This window comes from Cydia splendana, chromosome Z (assembly GCF_910591565.1).
Source record: "Cydia splendana chromosome Z, ilCydSple1.2, whole genome shotgun sequence".
NCBI lineage: Eukaryota > Metazoa > Arthropoda > Insecta > Lepidoptera > Tortricidae > Cydia > Cydia splendana.
Window position 1 is genome coordinate 368,134 of NC_085987.1, and position 23,420 is coordinate 391,553.

Genomic DNA, 23,420 nt, shown 5'->3' on the forward strand with positions numbered 1-23,420 from the left:
GATGTATAAAGCGTGGCAAGCAACGTCAATTACATTGAATACAAGACTTCATACATTTTAAAAGGTATTGAAAAAAAAAAATGCTCGTTTGGGGAGCAGAATATAATTGTTTTAATTATTTTGGTGATATTACGGGCTCCACCCGGTTGGTATAATCATGAGAAAAAATTTTGGCTTGCGATTATCGTTAGCCACGCCCCCCACAACATAGCATGAATTGAATGCAATGAAAATATTTGCACTTGCATGTGCAACTATAATATGTACCTAGTTGATACACAATATAAAGACTGATTTTATTAATTTTAGTAATATATATTATTACGATACCTTTTGATTCAATTGGTGTAAAGGACAAAATGCTACTTTTCAGGAGACGCAAAAAACTGCATTTTTTAAAATGTTTATAATATATTGTTGTTGTTTATCGAGGTATGTTTTTGATGTGTATTGGAAAAGTACTCAAAATGTTAGTCTCTTTAACCTGAATTAGCGATTGCTATAGATATGATTATAAATAAATTAAATACGAAAGAAGTTAATGTCCTTTAAAATTGGTCAAAAACATTATGAATGTCCTTTACGCCCATGAAATTTTTGATAATTTAGTGAATCTCGTTTATTAGGGGGTCGTAAGTGACGTTATCAGACTATTTTATACCAAATTCGGGGTGTATTAGTTACCAGTCACGGTACACATGTTAACTTTTCTCAGCATAATTTACTGTTACGAAGCTTAAAAATGTATCAAACGGTAGTTGATTATGCCAGGTATATCCCGATTAGAGTTATAATTAATATTTTTCTGATAATATAGTATAATAATAAAGAAAACACAGGCATATTATCTCCGGTTGTTTTCATCTTGCTAACGGCGAGTACTTACTTCTGAACAAAACTGTATATAACGACTACCGTAGGCTCAAAGGGCGTAAGGGTCAAAATTGCGAAAATGCAGTTATACTCAGTATTTTTTTCTCTATCGAATAGTATATTTAACGTCTCGATAACTTGAAAAAAATGTCCGTTAAGCCCTATGAAAAATCAATGCTTAAACACAATTTTCCAACGCATTTGGCCGTATCTGCCAATTCAAAAAAATGTTGTGAGACATTTTGGCATAACTCCCAAGTTTGTGTACGATACGCCCTTTTGCATCGGAAATTTTATTAAATATGTTGTAATTTTTTGTCCGTTACGCCTCTTTGCAGTAGCTTTTTGAGTGCCATACTAATTATTTGTTGTATACTTCAAATGACAGTTGACGTTCCGGTTTTGGTCGACTTTTTGATATTTGACAGGGAATGTTGTACAGTCAGTAGCAGAAGTTGTTAAGCGGGCGAGGTGTTCAAAATGATCTTGAATTGTTAAGAGAATAAGAGCGTGTCAAAGGTAATTTTGAACACCTCGCCCGCTAACCAACTTCTGCTGCTGACTGTACATTGTAGATTCAGTATGGCGGCTTCTATGGGATATGTACTTACTTACTGCCGTGGCGCAGCGACCCGAAGTGGATCTTGGCCTCTGACACTAAGGAACGCCATGCTTCTCTGTCTAGCGCCGTTTCTGTCCAATCGACGGCACCGAGCTCGTTCAGATCTTTCACGACCTCATCGCTCCAGCGATACCTAGGACGCCCAACTGGTCGTCGACCATCCGGACCCATACGGACCACGTGCCCGAGCCATCGGAGTCTTGAGGCTTTCGTTTCTCCTACTATGTTGGGCTCGGCCACCAGATCTTCGATTTCCTGGTTCCTGCGTGTCCTCCACGAGCCATCCTCGAGCTATGGGATATGTACCTATGCATTATGCATTGTCATTGTCAAGTCGGTGCCAATAGGGATGATGACACAATACACATGTTGAATTTTATAACACATTATTATTTTAATAAGGGGTCATCCATTAATTACATCACACGTTTAGGGGGCGGGAGGGGGTCAAGAAAATGTGACATATTGTGACTTGGGGGAGGGGGGAGATACAAACTTTGTGACGTCACTTTAAATTCATCAGTAACCGAAAATTTATTTATATTATTTTATTCGCTGTACATTTAAATAACAAGTTTTTAAAGCGATAATCGTTTTTATTCGTATAATTTTCTTTCCTAAGCAGTTTTGGGTTATAAAATTACTAATATTTATATCGTCAAAAATATTTTGATAAAATATTAATAATACTTAGGTACTTACTTAATTCGATTTGGCGATTTCGTAGAAAAAATGTGACGTCACACTAGGGGGGAGGGGTTTGCCAAATGTGACCAAATGTGACAAGGAGGGGGGAGGGGTCAAAAAACCCAGAAATTCGTGTGACGTAATTAATGGATCACCCCTAAATGCTAAATATATTTTATATGAAATATATGAAATTTAGCAATGTATCTTAAAAATATTAAAACGATAAAAAAATACAAGACCTTGAGGTTAGGTTAGTATTTTTTTTAATTTCCTCAAGAAAAAAAAGCTTTTCCTGTTTTCACTTCAAGACGACTTCAGCTGGATCGTGACGTCACAGACGAACGGACAATTAAACAAACTAAATAAAGAGCACATGGATAAAGATGGCATAAACGTGATAAACGCGTCGTGTTCCTCGATTCGCGTCCAGTCCAGAGTGATAACCGCCTAGCTCTCTAGAGTAGAGATAAATAAATGAGCCGACGAAACACTTATTTCGGGGGAATTTAGTAAAATATCAGATCAGTAATTGAAATCTGCCAATAAATCAGAGCTTAAGCGGTGTGTGTTTCTACTCGTTTAGACGTGTTTTAACTAAACTAATGTTTATTAAACAGATACGCCGACGAGCGATACAATTTTTTTATATAACAAATTTTTTTAGTTAGCTTTTTTTAGCCGAAAGGTCTCAAATTCTTGTCTGGCTCAGAGCGGTGAATTTATACATTTATCCTTTAATATAAACAAAATTATGTTTAAACCCACTTTAGAAAAGGAATAGGTTGATAAGAAGAAACCTGAGAGAGGTGTAGTTGAGTAGGATTCCGTTCGTAGGTGCTAAATAAGTTCAAATAAGTCATCTAAGTCATCTTACTTAAATGAAATTTACCCCGAAATAAGCTCCTTAATACTCGTGTTGCTTGTACCAGAAACAGCGATCTATATTATAGCATTCGGAAAAGACCACAGAAGCAAGCTAAAAGTTAACATTTCATAATAATGAAATGTGTAATTCCAAGTTGCTTAATTAGTAAACTTACATCAAAATTTTACCACATTTCGTACTCGTACCTTAAATATTTAGGCACCTACCTAATGTTGAAACGTCTTTAATAAATTCGAGTTAAAGTATTCTTTGTTAAAATACATATATAATTATTTTAACAACGACGGTAACAAAAGCCATAACCAAGATGATTGTCGAAATCAATCGTCTATTATAATAGCCCTGGATTGTTCCAGTGATCTTTTCGTCTACCCGGATATTATATCTGGGCGCCTATTCCGCCATGATGGCTCGTGACATAGCTTCAATGTTTCATCTGCTTCAAGAAAGAACGCTGGTAGCCTAGCGGTATGAGCAGTATGACTTTTCGAATATTACGGGTTCAAACTCCTACTCGGAACAATGAGTTTCGGAAGTTATGTACGATATATATCATTTGACATTTACCAGTCGCTTTTTAGTGAAGGAAAACATCGCGAGGAAACAGGATTAATCCGAATAAGGCCTGGTGAGGTAAGGTAAGGTCGGATGAGGAAAATTCTTGGGAGTAGGTAGGGTTCAGGTTCTCATGAATCGTAGCCGAGACAGCGCGAGGGTACTGATGATGATGATGATGTTTGAGACGCTATAAGATCAAAAGATTCGAATTATTTATTCAAGTAAGGCCCAGCAACAACCTTTATTTTGTCGTAACAATTTTTACGAGACATGACATATTATTTATATATGTGATTGTGACATTTGTATCAAATCCCTACTCCCTTATTCTATATTAATATTAATCTTCTACTGTTTAAAAATAGCTTCTACTGAATGATGACTTCGCCAATGTGCAGAGTGTGCTCGTAGACCATACGTTGTTCTGTAATTTCTTGTAGGTAGGTAAACTGATAGCTGGACTTTACAAATAGTCACGATGGATTGCCGGATATTGACTAAGGAATGGTTAAACGCTAAGAAAGAATAATTAACTGCACACTTCCACGTTAGTACTCTGCTATCAATATTACAAACATACTCACCTACGGTTCTGAATGTTGGATGCTGAGCAAAAAAGACGAGAATTCCTTGTTGGTATTTGAGCGTAAAATACTAAGACGCATTTTCGGAGCTGTGATGGAGGATGAGATATGGCAAAAGCGTTATAACCACGAGCTATACCAAATGTATAATGAGCCTAACGTCATAAAGACGATAAAGATCGGACGCCTGCGATGGGCAGGGCACGTGATACGAATGGACGAGGCCAGAGTACCCAAGCGTCTTCTAGAAGGCCGACCGGAGGGCCGCAGAGGTAAAGGCAGGCCCAAGCTCAGATGGTTGGATGGCGTATACCAGGACATCAGGATCTTAGGAGTGAAAAGTTGGAGAAGGAAGGCCACAAACAGATCGGACTGGAGAGACTTGCTTGACCAGGCTAAGGCCCACCCGCGGCTGTAATGCCTCAGATGATGATGATGATCAATATTACAGTATTAATGAGCAAAATAAATAAAAAATATTCTCAAGACGAGTCCGCCTTTGAAGTTCAACCGGAAAACGAAATAAGCTTTTTTTCCTGTACCTACCTATTTACATTTTTACAAGCAATCTGATTGAAAGTCAATCTCGTGCCACATGGTAGATGGCACAGAGCCTCCATACATTACAATATCTGGCTGAAATGTATAAGCTACGTGGCAGAAATCATAAAAATCCATTTAGACGATGGCACGTGACGAGCTTGCTAAAGACAAACGCGGTGTTTTTTTGATCCTGAAATGTACTTCAACCGAAATTATCACCATATCAGTCGGGAGTACATAATACTGCTAGATAGATCGCCTATTTCACTACGTTGATATAAGTTAATACGTTGGCTTAAGGTTTTCAAGCGTATGTATTTATGTTAATAAGTAATAAATAGGGCAAAAATAAAAATATATTAATTAAGTATTTTGATTTGTGTTTTTAAGTAGTTACACTGCTATATGATCTACTTAAATTATGAACTGAAATAGATGTCATATAGGTACTAAAGAAAAAGTGATAAGCCCTCCAGTGGCCATGCAGTATCAGCCACCCGATTCTCGGTTATATGCAATATTTGGATCTTTTGTCGCTAAAGTGCTTTGGCACTTTTTCTTCAGCGTTATATCTAATAGTCGAGGGTGGAAGCCCTAAACGACGGCGTTGCATGAACAAAAGATTTCCTTTGGCAGGATTGGTCCTTAGGACCCAAGGATGGATTTAAGAAGTGGAGCCACCGAGATTTTTGATGTAAATTTATAGGGGGGGGCTCTCAACTTTATCTTGATATCTATATCATTTTAGTTACTAGGCCAAGTTTGGTATCGTTTTCGTATAAATCGGGGATGCCGAATTCATTTATGATATCATTCCGGCACCATTCCGAAGTAAAAACACATAAAATATGAAAAAAATACTTTTTTTTATTCCTCTTCACGCTTAAACTGCTGAACCAATTTAGTTGAAATTAAGTATAGAGATGGTTTCAGTCCCAGGGAAGAACATACGATACTTTTAATGTCAAAAATAATCCCTAAAGGGTGTAAAAAGGGAGGTGGAAATTTGTATGGGGATTCAATAACCGCTAAACCGATTTAGATAAAATTTGGTATAGACGTAGTTTGAGTCCCGGGGAAGAACATAGGATAGTTCTTATTCCAAAAAAAAATCCCTTAAAAATGAAAGGTAAGGTGTAGGATTGTATGGGAAATCAATAAACGCTGAACCGATTTGGATGAAATCTATGTCTACATTTTTGATTTAGTTGAAAATGATACTAAACTTGACTTAGAATCTAAACTTAAAGAATTATTAACCTCAGACGTCGCAGACGCTTAAAAACCCCCCACGCTTAAAACCCCCCCCCCACACTTCTTAAATCCATCCTTGGGTCCTAAGGACCAATCCTGCCACAGGAAATCTCTTGTTCATGCAACGCCGTGGTTGACCTTTTTATGCTCTAAGCACACTCAACTATAAGTGTTGGGCAATTATAAATTAAAATTAAGGAAATGTAATTTCTAATTGCATTAAAATTTCACTGCATTACAAAATGTAATTCGCAAGGCAATTAGAAATTACATTTTGTAATTTTAATTCGTAATACGTAATTATTCATGCATTACGAATTACACTCACTTAGTGAAACATTTTCATTGTTTTTATATAGCATGCTATACTTGTTTGTGGGCTGGTGTTTTAATTTTGCAACTCAATTTTAAGGAACTTATCCTCAAAATTTTCAACTAATTTTTTTTTACATACAAGTGTAAGTTTTTTAGTACGTGTTCTAGTTCTTACATTCAACTTTGGACGCTATTTGTGTCAGTCCAAAACAAAAGGGACCTTATGGCGGTATTTTTAGGTGGGTTGATTCTTGTATTAATAGTTAGGTATATGTATCTAGATTTCAATCCTGTAGATAACTCAATTTCCGCCACAAGGTCCCTTTTGTTTAAGACTGATACATATATGTACACTTTTGCAGTTGACTGTATCTCCCGGATATGATTATATTACCATTCGAAGATTTATACTTAAACTTGTTAAAATCATATTACTACGAAAATGTAAGACTAAAAAAATACTTATACCTAAATACTTCCTTTAAATGCTTATTAGTAATTTAAATTGTATTTTGGTAAATGTTTATCCAATAAATGTTTGAAACTAGACTGAATATTCTCCTTAACCGTGCCACGTGGGGAAACTTGATTCTGTTTGTGTAAGCAATAAATAGTTTACACAACGTAATTGCGTAATGCAATTACGAATTAATGTAATTTCAATTAAAAATTACCAGGTAATAGAAATTAAATTTAATTCAATTACGAGCGTAATGCATTACAAAATTGCATTAAATGTAATTTAATGCGTAATGCAATTACAAATTAATTGCATTATGCCCAACAATTATCTATGACATTTGTTTCAGTTTAATTAAACAATTAAGGTTACTCAAGTAAGCTCAACCGACGCGATCGCGTGTTTACATCAACAACACACTGTTGTCAACTTCATCATGCAGTTATTGCTTTTAGTCTCGGCAATCAAATGCACCCGGCGCTCTGTAGTTGAACCAATTTTTATTTTATTGTTCATTATCTTATTCAGATTTCGATAAAATATGGTGGATATATAGAAGATAGGGAACTATTCTGTACAATATAAGCGAAAGAACGGTGTCCCGGATAGTATGGGTTCTGGGCCATGTCGCGTCCCTAAGTAACTTATATAGGTATACACTCTAAAAAATGAAGACCAACTAAGAGCAGTTTTCTCTTAGTTGACGTTAAGTTAATTACAACAATAACGATCTTATATAAATCAAAGAAAGCTGATTACTTAAAACAATAAGTGTATCTGTGATTGAACTAATAAAGTAGGTATGTTATTAATCCTAACAATTGTATACTTTGCATCTATTATTAACTTGTTGGCATAATTATGTAACGTAGGTTAATTCAATCCTTAACAAATTAATTAAAACAGATAAATATGTTAATAGTTATGAACATTTTAATAGTTTATTTGATTATTTTGTCTTTGTTGATTTACATAAGATTTGGTAGTTCAATCAACTAAACATACAATATTTAGAACAACGAAGATAAAACATTCAATCCCATTATGATCAAATTATTGTATTAATTACGAAACTAATATTCCATTCTACTAAGAATTATTTGTTAAATCGATTTTCTTAATAATTAAATTAAATAATCGGTTAATCCGATCAATCAAGAGATAAGCGGGGGGAGCGCCTGTACACCCGCTCTCCGCCCCGCCCGCGCCCCTCTCGCGGCGTGTGCCACCGTGCGAGCGAGCAGTCGAGTCTCAGTAGCATGCAGTTGCGTTAAGCTCATTCAATTACTTATTCCTCTGGAAAAACCTGGTGTGTACAAAGTTGAGTGCAGATGTGGTAGTTCGCACATTGGGCAGACCAAACGCACTATTGCCTGCAGAATTAAAGAACACATCGCTGCGGTCAAGAACAATGACGCTCGCAAGTCAGCTATTGCCCAGCGTCTCCTTGAGTCGGGACAGTCGGGTACAATAATCACTGGATCGAGTTGCATAGTCCCAAGGTCATTTCGACACCACTATATACCAAGATTGGTAAGAGAAGCCATTGAAATTCACAAATATAAAAATTTCAATCGCGAAGATCGGGTTTTAAACTGTCAAATGTGTGGAATCCTGTGACTTGTTTGTCTAAAAATAACCAGTGAAATCCGAATCAAACTCGCGTAGTGACACTGTGAGTGTAGTGTACTTTCAAAATGTTTAAATTAATAAATAACATCTTATTATAATATTTTTTTGTTTTATTTATTTACCCCCTTTTCATAAAACTTTACGGGCCTGATTTAGTTTAATTATGTTTTATCCCTTTCTTTGTTGTTATATTTTATTAACTACTTATTCGTTTAAATTTGATAAATTTCCTTTGTGCTAGTTTTTATACGCGCCGTGCTGAATAAATGCTGGTCCTCGTACTCGTATTATACTCAAGGCATTAGTCTTAAATACTAAGTAGGTAATACAGATTACAGAATTATTTCAGATTTTTTTGAGGAGCGGCCTAGACCGGTATGGCTTACATTTCACAAGCACGCCTCCTCCCGTGTTTGTAAAACTAAACCGGTCTAGGCCGATCGCCAAAAAGATCTGAAATAAATGTATATCTTAGTATTTAAGACTAATGCCTTGAGTATAATAACGAGGACCATCAGCATTATTCAGCAAGGCGCGTATAAAAACTAGAGATCTGAAAGAAATGTATTAGCATGTATTAGTAAATGAGACAAATTAAGTCATAGTACAATTGAACAAGAATGGTATTGTACTAAACAAGCTTCATAGTTGAAATGATTAAACAATTAAGATTCAAATTGAACAATATCTTAGTTCAGGCTAATAAAATGCATAAGTCGGTGTAATCATGTTCTTAGTTGATCTTATTTGGGTCAAATAGTTAATACAGTAATTCTTCATGTTAACATTGATTTATATCTTAGTTGAAATGATTAAACAATAGACTCAAATTGACCAATATCTTAGTTCAGGCTAATAAGGTGCATAAGTCGGTGTAATCATGTTCTTAGTTGAACTTATTTGGGTCAAATAGTTAATACAGTAATTTTTCATGTTAACATTGATTTACTTCTTAGTTAAACTAACTTGTTTGTTTTAGTTGTTACAGTTACGTATCATGATAATAATTATCAAGCCCTTAGTTAGTATAATTATTTTTCATGTAAATATTGAACAAGATCTTAATTGGTTCAGTTACATAACAATAGTAATAGCAATCAGAATTACCTTGTTTGATGTGTCTAAGTTCTTGTTAGGCTCGTATGGAATCAAGATGCTTGATTACGACTATCAAGATATTGATTGGGCCAACCAAATTTTTTTTAGAGTGTATCATTAGATAGTGCATAGCCTATATCGATAGAATATATCGTTCTTATGAGCGTATTTGGTGGGCATACCTTGTTAGCAAAAAAGTCTACTGCCTTATAATAGGGTGGCTGAAACCCATTACATTTGTAAAAATTACGCCTGTAATTTATCTGTAAAATATAAAAACATTGTATTCATACTTTTCAAATGCCCGATTCAGTTTTTTTTTAACATTTTATAATGTTTGACTTTAACCATAATTCAATTTAAATGGAAATCGTCACCGCCACACGCTACAAATTATTATTCACAAAAAAAATATAAGAGTGTCTATTATAAAGTGATACTTTTTTGAATGTGGGAATAAATGAGCTAAATTGTCCAATTTTTTATTTAGTACAAATCGCCACACTGTGATTGAGGCCAAAATTGTCCTAAAAAATTACATATGATTTTCATTTTTTGTGCAAAAATCAGTTTATTTGTATGAAAAGATATAACGGTTATATCATAACTGAATTCCTCGTCCCTAAATTATACAAAAATGATATATAACTTGCCTAGTTGCTAAGAGCATGAAGAAATATACCGACCATTTCCCCTCTCCCCTTCTTTTTGGTACACGGTACGATCTCGTTGCTACCGAACCAAATCAGCACATTACTTGATAATAAGGGTGTGCAAGGCATCTAACACAACCTATAAAACGTCCATGAACAGAAATGGGAGACATATTTTATAAGATTTGACAGTATCCATGAAGAATCTTCAGATATATTAAACGGCAATTAAGCCACCAGTGTTAGGTTGCCAATAATCATATACCCACATCGATTAACAATGAAACTATTTTTCCGTGAATGTACTCTTAAACCCCTATCCGTTAGTATGCGATTCATTAATGGACCATGGCCCAAATCGGGTTCTTTCACCTAAAAAACTCCCGGAACGCAAAATTACATATATGTATGTACATTGTTTTAGGGACAAGTTGTGATTTCTTATTAATTCTAACGAAAAATGTAACAAGTTAAAGATAAAACAATCGAAAATAAAATAAAATTGGGCCAAATATATTTTAACATCATCCCTATAAAATCTCTATAAAAGTCTCAAAATTGGCTCTTTTTCAATGGCTGTTACGTCTGTTAAAGCAGAATACTTCATCATCAAGTCTCTAAACGCACCCACTACAACTGCAAACACTTAAGCCGTGATATTCTGTCTCCGATTTTCCTCAATCCCTTCCCCCCCCCCCCACATAAGTGGGTTAGCAAGTGACAAATGACGTCACCGCCGGGGCCGGAGTCGCACGACGTCACGGGACCTTTATGGGTTATTGATGGACCCATCCCAGCAATATGAGCGATAATGCGAAGTATTGATATAGGGCCTTCAATCATTTGTCTGAGTATACCCTTATTAAAAAAGTTTACATTTGGATGCCGACTAGCATTTACGTAACATACCGATGGCAGCTGCTCACTCACAGATCTACAATGACGCTTACGCTTTAAGATACCAAAGAAAACAAGTGAAGTGTGCAAAAAAACTGATTTTTTTTTTGAGTTTCGCAGTGGTCGCTAACGGCCGCTTGAATGTACCAAAACATAGCGAACTGGACAATACGAAAACTTTTATTCAGGAGATATAGTGGTGGTTATAACCTTTGAATATAGTGTTATAAAAGCAAATAAATAATCTACGCAATTTCATGTATTATTTGGTATGCGGTATTACTGCTGCAGGGTTGACACACACTCTGTCACTGTCAATTTCCTTTAAGGTATGACGGATTGATAGTAGGTACTCAATGCGGCTATCGAAACTCATCATCACTCACTCATTTTACTATCAAAATTGACAGTGCGCAACAGTAATGCAGCTGCAGTTGCTATCTGTATGTCACCTTTACTGTACTACTGCAGCGTTGACGCCGTCAAAGTCACAGTCAATTTCCTCAAGAATATTGTATTACCTATTTTTTTAATGATAGGCAATTGCCTGATGGTAAGCAATAAATACCGTTGCTCATCGACGCGCAACCCCAGAGGGGTTACAAGTACATTGCTGGCCTATAATATGGGGGTACGCTCTTTCCAGCGGTCCGGAAATACCGTGGCGACCGCTTATAAATAACAGATTTTTCTTATTTTTCCTGATAATGAGAGAAAGGCGAGCTTAATAATAATCCCTAAATGATACAAGCTTTTATTGCCGCCTGACTTGTTGATAACGAGCCGTGTTGTCTCCGCCCGCTACCAATATGTTTTCTTTATCCAGATTGTCCTGCCCTCTCCGTGTGGCTACGTTTCTACAAGAATAAATAAACCTGCCGCCTTACCTTAAGCTTTCTGCATGCTATTTATTATTGAAATTGGGTTAGAACTATACCCGTGGAAAGGTAGACAGCGTTAGTTTTGGTAGGTAATATAATACTATGCGTCTACGGATTTATATATGGAGTTTGTGCTTTGCATTAAATAATAATATTTGGGGTTATTCTTACACAGATCGACTTAGCCCTAAACTAAGTAAAGCTTATGTTACTTATGGTTAGCTACGTTCTGCCCGGGACTTCGTCTTCGGAATGATGATGATGATTAATATAAACTTGAGATAGTTCTTTTCCGGACTTCAAACGATCACCATACCAAATTTCCTATAAGTCGGTTCTCCGGTTTAAGCGTAAGGAGGTAACATACACATACAACAGATATATAGACATGCAAGTGTCACTTAAGTGCTTATATTAAACATATTAAATAATATATAAGTATAATAATATACATGTATTTAGAGACTCTTACTTGCAGGCAAACTGTAAATACAGTTTTGCAGGGATTTGTATAGATTTAAGCTTTGTACTGTGTATTAATAAATAAATAATAAAAAAAAAATACAGTCACTTTCACATTCATAATAATTATATTAATAGGGATAAAATTTAGGAAAAAAAGTCACTTGTAATTACAAGTAACCTTCTTTACATCCGATGATTCGGTTAAGTTGTGTTCTAATGTATGGGGAAGATAAACAAATTACAGCCAGCCTTTTATGAATGTAGTATGATACCTTTGGGTATGGTGCTTTACACACGCTAGCGTCCCCTTCCCTCCCCCTGCCGCAACCCCCCCTTTTTGCATGAAATATGTCCCGGTTGACGGTTTTTATTAATTTTTGAGAAAAGTATTAGAATTAGGAATAAAGTGGCAAGGTAAAAAATAATCCTTAATAAATTCTAAACAAAAAAGGTTATATGCAACTTTTTAGTAAGACTCACCATATTCATGTATTAACTTGTTGAAGTTCAATATAACATAGTACGTGATTGTACTGAAAGAAATCTTATACGGAGAATAAGCTTGCAAGGTTATTCTCCGTGTAGGATTTCTTTCAGTACTATTACGTACTATGTTATATTGAACTTCAACAAGATTTTCAACGGCTAAATTTTGTCGAAGTTCATCTAGCCATAACATGAATATGGTGCGTCATTTCAAAAAAATTAATATAACCTTTTTTGTTAAGAATTTAATAGGGATTATTTCTTTCATTGACACTTTTTTCCTATATTGTATATTTTCCCCAAAAAATGAAAAAAACTGTGAACCGGGACATATTTCATGCAAAAAGGGGGAGTTGCGGCAGGGGGAGGGAAGAGGACGCTAGCGTGCGTAAAGAACAATACCCAAAGGTATCATACTACATTCATAAAAGGCTGGCTATAATCAATTTTTCAAAAAACACATTTTGACCGAATCACGAGACCGGTTTCATTCAATCGCAATAATAATTATGTTTTTCATCAATCAATCCAATATTTATTTTGTTGTCGAACAATTAATTAATGTGTCCGATAAAACCATTTGATATTGGAATGCTTACAGTCCCTACAGAATCTAAAGACGTTATTCAACGTTGCCTTTTGGTATTGAGAAAATACTTCCGATAAATTATATCAACCTAATAGGATCGGTTCAAACAAGTTTTTTTGTCAAAAACTCATTTTTGATACGAGCTTTTATTGCAAAAGAAAGTTGAAAGGAGTTATTTTTAGGGTTCCGTACCCAAAGGGTAACACAGGACCCTATTACTAAGACTCCGCCGTCCGTCCGTCCGTCTGTCACCAGGCTGTATCTCGTGATCTGTGACAGCTGAAATTTTCACAGATGATGTATTTCTGTTGCCGCTATAACAACAAATACTAAAAACAGAATAAAATAAAGATTTAAGTGGGGCTCCCATACAACAAACGTGCTTTTAGACCGAAGTTAAGCAACGTCGGGCGGGGTCAGTACTTGGATGGGTGACCGTTTTTTATAGATAACTAGACGGGCCCGCAGCTCCGCTCGCGTAAATGAAATAAAGAGTTTGTCTTATGTTTAGTTAAATACCGACATTATTATGTATCCCTGCCAGGGTTTATAACTGTGATAAGGATTTCTTATTTGTCAAGTAGGTAGCCGTTATTTGGATAACTTAATTCGAAAATTTCTTATAACGTACGTAGGTATTTATTTAAAACTTATTTTAACATAAAATTATTACTTATTGTTGTAAGCCTAGTTGCAAAAACGTTCATTAGATTACTTATTTTCCGCTTTAAGCCACGAATATGGACGACCACCACCCATAAATCGCCTTTTCATACAAACGTAGGTAGTCCACATTTCCCTTTCTGGATCTTAACATTACTACGGCTAAGGTGACGCAACGATCCAAAGGACTCACCTGGCCCCAATTTCACCACGGTGACAGGCGCGACAATTGTAAAATCACTGTTGCTGACGTCACAGGCATCCATGGGCTACGGTTACCACTTACCATCGGGCGGGCCGTATTCCTGTTTGCCACCATCATTGTATTATTTAAAAAAAACTTTATTATATCGGAATAAAACAGATATTTCTTTTGCGTAGTTTCTGACAATTGTCAAGATTTAGAAGAATTGTAGGTAATTCTTGACAGGTAATGAGTTATATGTCGGAAATTCGTGACAATTGTAGTGTTTCTTGTGACAATTGTCATAAACTTAGCAAGAGAAATATCTGTTTTTTTCCGATATAATAAAGTTTTTTTTAATAAAACAATGATGGTGGCAAACAGGAATACGGCCCGCCCGATGGTAAGCGGTAACCGTAGCCCATGGATGCCTGTCACGTCAGCAACAGTGATGTTTTACAATTGTCGCACCTGTCACCGTGGTGAAATTGGAGCCTGACCGTTGTCTGTCTGTAATCAAATCTTGCAAGTTAAATTTGATCCACTTCCCGGTTTCCAATTGAGCTGAAATTTTGCATACATACGTAAGTCGGGTGACAATGCAATATTATGGTGTCATCGAGCTGATCTGATGATGGAGACCGGAGGTGGCCATAGGAACTCTGTGATAAAACAACGAAACCTAATTGTGTTTGGGGTTTTTAGAATTGTCTCGATGAGTATTAGTTGCCTGTTGAAAGAAAAGTACAGTCGGCGATAAAAGCTTGTACCATAAATGAAATTTTTGCCAAAAACTTATTTTGCTGTGTAGCACATACCTACATAAGAAAGTAGTGTTAAAAGAAAAAATGTGTCTCCAAAATTTTCGGTCCGTTTGGTTACGGTTTTCAATATCTACAACCTTCTATGACCGTATCAAAACGGACAACAAAAATTAGTATGAAATTTTGGGGACACTTTTTTCTCTGAAAGAGCTCATGATTCTGAGTGTTTGAAATAATATAAATATTTCAAAATCTAAAATGCAAGTGGGGGGTCCAACTTTAAATAGAAATGCCCACCTATTACCTACTTTAAAACCTTGTAGCTCACTCAAATGTGTACCATGTTCGCGATTTTTCTAATATTAATAATAAGTTATTATTAATAACAATATTAAAAAAACGGAGTGGAAGATACATCATTAGACTTTTGTAAAGTTCCAAAACAAAAGATAGTTGTAACCATTTTAACAGTGAGGTTAAAAACCTCATTAATATTTACTAAAATAGGTACCTATATGCTGTGTACTGTGGTAATGTAATATCACGTACCTACCTACTGTAAATGTCTCTCGGCGCGATTCGGGAAATGAATTAGAGATTAACTAGATACTATATAGTAAAGATATGTGACGTCCCAAGAGTAAAGGTACCTTATGGCGGTTGGCGCTTACGCTATTATTAACGCCGCTCCAATATTATTGCGGCGTTATGCGACGTAAGCGCCGGCCGACATAAGGTACTTTTATTCGTGGAACGTCACATAACATCACTATTTCATATCTAGTGAAACTCTAATTCATTTCCCGAATCGCGGCGTCAGCCGCCATAAGGTAGGTACCTTTTGCAGTGGAAAGTCACATATCTTTACTATTTCATATCTAGTGAGTCTCTAATTCATTTTCCGAATCGAGCCGTCTTTCTCAAGAAATTATGTACTTATAGCATTTTAGTTATAAGATGTTTGTTGTGTTTGTTCTTAACAACCTTTTAGTCTGGTTTGGCAGCAACTTTGCCTATGAAGCTGGTGGTCCTGGGTTCGAATTTGTTTGCGTATAGGTACTCTATTACCGAATAACTACAAGTAGGTACCTATAACCCAAAAACTCCCAACTGCGGTCCAAAACTATCGCGGATATTTTCGTTCACGCGGGAATATTATTTGCATATCGCATTTCTAAGGCAAAACATTAACATAAAAGGGAAAAAACTCAGGCAACAAAAAAGAAGATTGGTATTGATACTTAAGTACGTATTCAACTTGACAATGTGGACCACAGTCGTAGTATTGGACTATAGTTAGGTGGTTCTACTGCGTATAGTAGGCCTGAAATGCATACTAAAAATATTCTTAACGGAGTTTTCGCTATTAACCTTTATTTCCGATACAGCGACACAGCTTACAGTCCACGAATAATTGATGTCAAAACGGAGATACGGGTTTTGTTTCACCCTACGTAAGTCTTAAATGTTATATTGGCTTACGTTTCAGGATGTATATAAAATACTCATTGAAGATGGACAGTCAGCAAAAGTAACGGATCAGACTACGCGTCAAAAGTACCTATCCACCATTCTCTAATAACATAACATGAATTATATACCTATTTTGTGGAACAATATTTTAGACTGTGAACTGTGACTTTTGAACGCGAACTGTAGAAAAAAATATATTTGGAAGAGTATTCCAGGGCGGCAGAGACTTTTGGTGCGTTGTTTCATGCGCTACTATTAATGCTGACCGGACTTAATCATACACGACGCTGGAAAGGAGAAATTGGATAAGCGACATTTTCAGAGATATTGAGTTATATACATCGTTGGAATCGCCAGATTTTTCTGCATCGAATGGACTAGGTTTCGTACACATCTGACGACTTTAGTGTCGCTTATCCCGTCGGTGATTTGGAGAATCACTGGTACATTTAAGTTACTAAACGACTTTGTTTTCAACAAATTTTTGAAAAGTGGAGATTAGATGAAAAGTTATTCAATGTAATGAACCTTAGAGTTTTTTACTTATTTGCCAGTTCAGCTTAACTTTAACTTGGATAATTTTGCCTTATGACAACTAACCTTTCACTGTCGGTTAACTATTTTTACTTGGCCGAATAATAGGTTTTAATGTCATATAGATAAATTTACTTGACTGTCAAATGTGAACTATTGGCGTTTATGATCATTTACCTAATTTCAGATATAAAACTTTTGTCGTTTATTCCATTTTATCTAAATTTTGTTGGAAGTTACCTAGTAAATTTTTAACTTACTTTCTTTTTGTTATTATTTTTCATACTATCAGAAAATGCCAAGTTAGGGAAATAAATAGACAAAATAACATTACATATTTTAATCTAAGCTATACACGAGATAATATTTTTTTCCTATTTTGGTTTCAAATACAAAGTTCCCATTCTTTCTGGTACCTTGTAATAAAGTTGACACTTGTTATCTTAAAAGACTCTTTACATAACTTCTTATTTGAAATAAAGCTATATATACAAATTCCTTAAAGGGTATTTTTTAATATGCGTAGGTATGACAACCCTTTCCTTGTGGTCGATAACTATAAAACTCATAGAATCTAGATGTATCATAGATTGAATGTGTCGCATAAGCAACTTATCAAGTTTGAAATTGCTTCTTAAAAAGTGATTAGATAATTTATCTTGATTTGTTTCATGTCAAATTTTACGTATATACTTTTTTGCTTGACTATAAAATAAGCATATTTTGCAATAAGATAGTTTTTACTCGATCAATTCTGACGACAAATTAAGCTTGGACTTTTTTACCTGACTAATTTCTTGTGAAACATGTTGGTAAGATAATTTTACCAAAATTTATTTATACGATCATTTTGCTTAAGCGACACTAAATTCTAAAATAACTCATTTGAAGGTAAAATAATAATAGGATAATGTAGAATACATCACTATAACCATATAAAGTTTCTCATTTAAGAAATTCGTCATCATAATGAATTTTAATGATTATTTTTTTAGAAAGGGTTGCAGTTTTTTGGCTCCCCCGTAAAGTTAGCTGCGTGTCGCTTATCCAATTTCTCCTTTCCAGCGTCGATACATGAATACAAAGAACTATGTTCATCGGTTAGATAAGCCGCTGAGCTAAACTATTTGGAATGCCTCCAGCACAATGAGAGCTTTGCTAGATATCCCTTTTAAGTTGGATATTAGGAATTTATCACGGAATGAAAATGGTTAGGCGTTGTTTTGGAGTTTTCATTGACTTACTTGTACATTCCGCATTATCAGCTATTTCGTAGCTAGAGTCACATAGTCAGGATTTCTTCTGTCATGTCAGGATTTTTGGTATTTTGTCAGGATTGCGGGGGACTTGGCTAGTGACAATATTTTTTTTAGAAACCTCAACTAACCGCTGGACACTAGATAAAAGTTTGGAGTTGGGCAGAGGAAAGGGAAGGTTATGTTGTATATATCATACAGCGAAGGAATATATTTAGACAACGCTCTCCATAGATAAATGCCTTTCAAAAATGACCTTACACGCATATTATCCCCAAAAGCAACAAAGCTAGGGGGTAAACACGATAAGTTAAGTTAATAAGATAAGTTCTAGTTTAACCACATCAAGACAGACAAAGTTGCAGGCAGAAGCTTCTTTTATAATAAGGAATCCCTATTATTATAATTACCCAAGAATTTATTTATGTGTGCTTTTTATCCACCGTGGTATCAAAAATTCTCGTATAAGTACGTAAGTAGTTAATACATTTGCAGTGTCTCAGACGCAGGCGCCTGCCAAATGTGATTAAGATTGGTCTGGACTCGGCCGTTACGAATCGGCCCGACGTCATGCGCTAATGTTGCGTTAACTGTGCTTTGGTCGTGACAGTTCACCGGGCGGATATTAGCACACATGTCCGTTCCATATTTATAAAACAAAAGCGTTCAAGTACCTAGGTAGCATAATCACCAATAACTCCACAAGACATCACTGCAAGAATAGTCATGGCAAAAATGACCTGCTAATTAGTAGAATAAGTTGATAAAACTGTACATCTGAAGCATATCGTTATACGGTAGCACGATGCTTCAAGGAGATAGAAAACGCCTTGAAGCATTTGAAATGTGGTGAGCAAATAAGCTGGACGGAAAACGTAACCAACGAGGAGCTCTTAAATAGACTTCAAGAAATGCGGTGCCACAATTAGGAACCATCGATAAAAGAAGAAAGACCTCTCTGCCAGGGCTCGATTTAATAAAAAACTAAGTTTTAAAAACTTTACCAATAAAAAGTAACTAAGTTGGGATTTATTATGTATTGTATCATTGTTCTGCATTTATTAATGATACCTATTGTATTGTATCTAATTTAATTAAATAAAATGTATCAACTGATTTTATTAACATGTACTTATTAAAAAGTAATATAGGTAAAAAAATTGATTGATGTAAGTATTTAATACTTTTGCCGAAGTTGAATGAGAAGTGAATAATGTAACTCCTTCCATCGAACTCCGCGCAAGTATGTAACTAGTTTTTCATATTTATCAATGTGTAATGGTTTTGACACGACCTTGAAGATCGCCCTCGTTGATTGATGCATGCTGAATGAAGTGAGAGTGGTGCGTGAGATGGCAGGAGGACGATCACCAAGATTAGACGACTAGCAAGGTCGCATCAAAACCATAACATGTTGTTAAATACGAATGTTGTGTGATACGTGACTAACTCTGGTGCCTATATGTGGACAAAATGTAGTCATGTTTCCTCTTAAGGATAAGAGCACCTTAAAAACAGACATCCATTAAGAATACACTCTTAAATGGATATTTTTATTGTTAAAGGTCAAGAAGCAGGGTATGGTTAACGTCCTACATCCGATATCGGATCGGACAATGTGAAAACGCTTTAATTCCAATAGTCGACACTGTTTTGGAAAATTAAGAGATTTGTGAAACGTCTATATCTTTTGGTTAGAAATGTTGCCTGTATTTAAAATAAACTATTTCACACCATGCATGAAATACAGTACCAGATAATTATTATTTCACGCCACTGTTCGGAAATGTGGCAATAGATGGTCTAAAACCAAGCTGGAAAGTAGGCAATAGCTGTAGCACCTGAACCACCACTACTACAATGTTTCTTTTTTGGCGCAACTTTTTCCTTCAAAAATAAAATAAGGTTATTTATAGGACCAATTTCTTGTTTGAAAAAAAAAAAAGAAATGTCAAAACCATTCAGTTCATTTTTTTTTAACAATTATCCATTCAGTTCACGCTTAAGGCGTTTTTTACTTTTGGAGCTGTTTGTGGTTTTTTTTAGTAAAAACGCTTCTAAGTTTAGAGTCGGTTTGAAGCAAGTAACAGAAAAACGCCTCTTAAAAGTGATAAAAAAAGTAAAAAAGGCGGGATTTGAAAATACTTACTGAATTGGATAGTGTAAATTGTGTTTGACTAAAAAATACAAGCAACGCGTATATCTACGCTCGCTATAAAAATGAGTTCTTCTAGTGAAGAAAATGATATTCTTACACTGATGCCTACCGAAATTCAAGAGACAGCACAGGCAGTGGCTAGTAATTTGCTACCTGAGAAATCGCGGGCAAGTACTTATAGTTATGCAAATGTTTTCTTATTTCCTCGCAGTAGTCGTGAAAAGCACTATGTAATGCCTCGGCCGGAAACGCTAAAGATGGACTCGTATTATTTGAGGGCCTTCACTAACGTGTCGGCCCTCAAACGACTCGTCCATCTTTTAGCGGTTTTACATCCTCTCCTACAATGTACTAGATAATCGTAGACAGACAATAAAACTAAACTAAACTAAAAAAGGTGACTTGAGCGTGACATAACTTATGCAGTTTTCATATAAATTCCATAGTGGCTAATGAGAAACTGATTTGACTCGTAGGAAAGTAGGTACCCTATTTTACACAGACCCGCGGGCATAAGTACACACGGATATATGTAGTCTATTGATCAGAATGATTTTCATTTCAAATCGATATTATTCCAGGACTTTAGGGACTTTTGAAATCAAAATAAATGCCAATCAGGCATTTTATAAATATGTATTCGGGAAATCTATTATGAGTTAAAGCACTAAGTTTGGGTTTGGTGCTGCGGCATCGTAAATATGTGTTAACTTAATGTTGAGTACCGAGACACATACATAACGTTTTATTCTACGTTTTATGCGGTGCATTTACAAAGTATACAACGGGACTTAATCGCGTATTTAAGTTTTAAGATTTACCTCCGACGTTTCGAGGACGGCGTTGTCCCCGTGGTCTCGGAGAAGACTGGCTCAAGTTGACATCAACATCTTCTAGCCGCGCGAGTTTTTCGAACTACCCGCACTTGGTCTTGTTTATCAGTTTGAACGTTTTGCGCACTAGGGATGTCACTCTGTCGACACACAACACTAACGATATCCGATTTATCGACTGTCGATATTCGTTTCCGCTTACATTTACTAATGACCGGATTCCATGTGGATGAGATTTTAAAACCCTCGTCCCGATTAAAATCAACAACAACAACAACAACAACAACAGGTGAACAAGTCTGCCGTGGCTGAGCATTTGCTGGAGTCATGACCAAACCACTGGATTGAGCTGCATAACCCTAAAATCCTTTCCACGGATCGCCATTTCTACAGTAGAAAAGTGCGGGAAGCCATTGAAATTAAAAAACATTGCAATTTTAATCGGGACGAGGGTTTTAAGATCTCATCCACATGGAATCCGGTCATTAGTAAATGTAAGCGGAAACGAATATCGACAGTCGATAAATCGGATATCGTTAGTGTTGTGTGTCGACAGAGTGACATCCCTAGTGCGCAAAACGTTCAAACTAATAAACAAGACCAAGTGCGGGTAGTTCGAAAAACTCGCGCGGCTAGAAGATGTTGATGTCAACTTGAGCCAGTCTTCTCCGAGACCACGGGGACAACGCCGTCCTCGAAACGTCGGAGGTAAATCTTAAAACTTAAATACGCGATTAAGTCCCGTTGTATACTTTGAAAATGTTTAATAATCGTGAAAGTTTAAATCAGTGTTATGCGGTGCAGTCAACATAATTTTTTGATAAAGAGAATAATAATTATTATATTACTAGTAAATAGGATTTTAACTAAAATTTGCATGTAAATTAAATGTATCACGCAATTTAAATAGTACGAATATTATAAGTAAATGGCACTGCTAGTTTCAATTTGTATCTGTCGGGTGCCGATCGTAAGATCAGGCATATCGTGAAATTCCTAGGCATATCGTGAAACGTGAAAATCTTTGACTCCTTCCCTAAGTCGACGTAGCCCCGCTACGCGGGGCTCCTATTTCTGGGCAGTTTGCCCTTCGGGCATCTGAAGCAACCTAACGAACCTATCCTACCTATCTATTGAGTTAATGTGACTATCGTCAAAACATTACACAGGAACATTACGATCTGCCCTGATGTTACGATCGGCCGCCGACATATCGATACTCATTAATGTACCAAAGGATTTAATGAGAGTATGTATGTACCATCGCCTACACTGTTAAGTGTACATCGGTGGACCTTATGCTTTGTGTAATAAGGTCCGCCGGTGTACGGTTAGCAGTGTTGCTGTTTGTACCTACCATAGGGAGCACAGATCTACAATGACGCTTACGCTAGATAATATGAAGTGTGCAAAAGGGAAGCTATTAGGTATATCATGAGTGCCTAAAACTACTTACTGGTAAAACGTAACACAAAATTGTTTTTGACTATGGGTTTGACAATTTTTTGAACCCACGTAGGTACAGCATTTAATCAAATTACGAAAGTTGATATAAAATAAAAAGGAATGTTTCACGTCCGCAATACGCTTTTTGAAGAGAGAAGATTTATAAATTAATATTTACTGAATTTTAAGCTACACAATCGACTGGGACCTACTTAAAGATTCGTGCTTATCATGCTAATGTCACCGGGAATAAAACCGTCTGTTTCCGACACTCTTATTTTCGTGCACACATTTTTGTGGAATTATCTTCAGATTGACTACTACTACGGTTTCACTTTTGCGATGAAACAAATGCTGACAAATTACCCAGTCATTACCGGAATAGTTAAAGTGATCTTAAGAGCATTCCGTAAAATTAGCACAACAATACTTTTATATTAGTTGAATGCATTGCGTTGCCATCAGCTCTATTTTGCGTTAAATGTGACGTAGCATATAAATGTTTATAGCATATCATAAATATAATGAAGAATATCATTAGACAGTAGTTTTAGCTATTATATTAATATAATTAGATGTCTTTAAGTACCAGGACTGAAACAAATGTGTGCATAACACAAACA

General features: G+C 35.8%; 1 long non-coding RNA gene across 1 annotated transcript; it reads left to right on the forward strand.

Moving 5' to 3' along the window:
* Window positions 1–6,406: 6,406 nt before the first annotated feature.
* On the forward strand, window positions 6,407–6,874 carry LOC134804545 (uncharacterized). The gene is made up of 2 exons (XR_010146136.1): window positions 6,407–6,587; window positions 6,622–6,874. It is a non-coding gene; the product is annotated as an uncharacterized LOC134804545 (long non-coding RNA).
* Window positions 6,875–23,420: the final 16,546 nt, after the last annotated feature.